Raw genomic sequence first — 2,803 nt, 5'->3', positions numbered from 1 at the left:
AGTCACCTTCTCTGCCAAACAGACCAATCCTTTTCCCATGTTGGAGATTGTCTACCCTTGCTTAATCATAGTAAACTGGGCAGAAAATCTTTTCTAGAAAATTACAATAGATCAATTACACAACTCATTTGTCTCCACTGTTAGCCCTACTCTTTCACTGAGTCCTTCTAAACACACTGGTCACTTAACAACTCAGTTAAGCAAACAACCCTTCCTCAAGCAGGTATTCAATTCATTTATCGTTTAACAAACATTTACTGAGCACCTACTATCTGCCAGGAATTATGCTAGGTCCCAGATATTCAATGGTGAACTAAATAATACAGATTCTTTCCATAAATTAAAATTTAGTCTAATGGAAGAGTTAATTTAAGTAGCGTTTTCAATACAGTGGGTTAAAGTACAGTGACGAGCAATATTTCTCCAACTTCCAATATGGAAGGTCTGAAGTAGGACCTGAGATTGTGCATTTCTAACAATTTCCCAAGTGATGCTGATGCTGCTGGTCTAGGGACCAAACCCTGCATGGCATAGAATCATGTAACATGGTCTAGGGCATCTTCATCCAAAGCCATTTGAAGAGAAATTGGAAGGAGAATGACACCTCTTGCATGTCCCACATTTCATAATTTGAGCAATGGCAATTAAGAACAGAAAAATACTTTTTCCGAGAGAACACCAAATGGCGGATGACGCCGGTGCTGGGAGGCCGCGGCGGCTTCCGCGGAGGCTTCGGCAGCGGCATCCGGGGCCGCGGTCGCGACCGTGGTCGGGGCAGGGGTCGAGGCCGCGGAGCTCGTGGAGGCAAGGCCGAGGACAAGGAGTGGATCCCCGTCACCAAGCTGGGCCGCCTGGTCAAGGACATGAAGATCAAGTCCCTAGAGGAGATCTATCTTTTCTCTCTGCCTATCAAGGAATCTGAGATCATTGATTTCTTTCTGGGAGCATCCCTCAAGGATGAGGTTCTGAAAATCATGCCTGTGCAAAAGCAGACCCGTGCTGGCCAGCGGACCAGGTTCAAGGCGTTTGTTGCCATCGGAGATTACAACGGACATGTCGGCCCGGGTGTCAAGTGCTCCAAGGAGGTCGCCACTGCCATCCGTGGGGCCATCATCCTAGCCAAGCTTTCCATCATCCCCGTGAGGCGAGGCTACTGGGGGAACAAGATCGGCAAGCCTCACACTGTCCCATGCAAGGTGACTGGCCGCTGTGGCTCTGTGCTGGTGCGTCTCATCCCCGCCCCCAGAGGCACTGGCATTGTTTCAGCCCCTGTGCCCAAGAAGCTACTGATGATGGCCGGTATCGACGACTGCTACACTTCAGCCAGAGGCTGCACTGCCACGCTGGGGAACTTCGCTAAGGCTACTTTTGATGCCATCTCCAAGACTTACAGCTATCTCACCCCTGACCTCTGGAAGGAGACAGTGTTCACCAAGTCTCCATGTCAGGAATTCACTGATCATCTTGTGAAGACCCACACCAGAGTCTCTGTGCAGAGGACCCAGGCTCCAGCTGTGGCTACCACCTAGTTTTATACAAGAAAAATAAAGTGAACTAAAACTTGAAAAAAAAAAAAAGAACAGAAAAAGAAATAACAAGCACAATACATGTAGATCTGCAGAATTCTGATGGGATTGAAAGACAAAATCTGAGCTGATCTTTGAGCAAGTTGGGACAGAAGATAATGGGGATGAGAGTACCCACACTTGGAACCGCAAGCAGAAATGTAGAAGCTGAGCTCCAAAAGTATAGAGGACAAGAGCCAGGACAGAGCACTTATCTCATCTCTCAGGTTCTCATTTTTTTGATCACAGCACAATGTAGAGGAATTCATATTTAACACCTGACCCCAAATTAAGTTATACTAGTACTTTTTAAATAATTTTCCATGTGCTTTTATGCTTCTATTGACCATCCTATAAATAAAAGCACTTTATCCCATAGGCTCACATCTCCTCAACTAATCCTTATGTAAAAAGGCTCAGTCAGTTGGGTGTTGGACTCTTGATTTTGGCTCAGGTCATGATCTCAGGGTTGTGGGATGGAGCCCCACACCCAGCTCCACACTCATCGGGGAGTCTACTTGGGATTCTCTCCCTCTCCCTATGCCCCTCTCCTGCTCGCACTCTCTCTCTCAAATAAATAAATAAATCTTTAAATAAATAAATAAATAAATAGATAAATAAATAAATAATAGGCCAAGAGAAATGGAAAGGAAATGGAAAAAGGAAGGAAGTTGCTCCTGTTTATTTAGTTAGGCTGCTTCACATCTGACAATATTGGATACTGCAAACCCAGAATCCTAACAAATGCAACAGCAAGACACAGAAACATAAAGCAGGGAATCTGGAGACATCAATGAAAGATTCTTCCCTAAGGAAATGCTCTTTACTTTGCATTTTAATATGGTATAACATCTAAAATGTGTCTTTAAGTTCCATAATTTATACCTGTATCATTAACAGAAGATATTTAAATGTCTACCTAAGTCAGCATCCTAAAAAATGGCTCGCCTGGCTTCTAGAGCTCTATGAGATCATATTCTGTGAGCTTGTTACCTTTCAGAAAGCTGTTCTTCTGAACCCTGTGTGTCCTGGTAAATGCCTCAGTGCAGGGGATGAGCCCCAGGTAGGAGGTACATCATGCATGTCAAGAAAAGCCAGGAATCATAGTTTTGCATAGTTTTCCTTGGCTTTTGTTATATTGATAACCAAAATATGTCTTATAGGATACTTCTGAAGATCAATCCTTAACATCATTAAATTCTCGGGGCCTTGTCTACACTTGCTCTTGGCTGCATTCA

General features: G+C 44.3%; 1 pseudogene; it reads left to right on the top strand.

Moving 5' to 3' along the window:
- Positions 1–682: 682 nt before the first annotated feature.
- Positions 683–1,544, top strand: LOC114213070 (small ribosomal subunit protein uS5 pseudogene; annotated as a pseudogene).
- Positions 1,545–2,803: the final 1,259 nt, after the last annotated feature.

This window comes from Eumetopias jubatus, unplaced genomic scaffold (genome assembly GCF_037043125.1).
Source record: "Eumetopias jubatus isolate StellerSeaLion01/CBP00866 unplaced genomic scaffold, mEumJub1_p1.0 scaffold_6, whole genome shotgun sequence".
NCBI classification, from domain to species: Eukaryota; Metazoa; Chordata; class Mammalia; order Carnivora; family Otariidae; genus Eumetopias; species Eumetopias jubatus.
The sequence above is the reverse complement of the archived record's forward strand: the minus strand, read 5'-3'. Positions and strand labels throughout refer to the sequence as shown.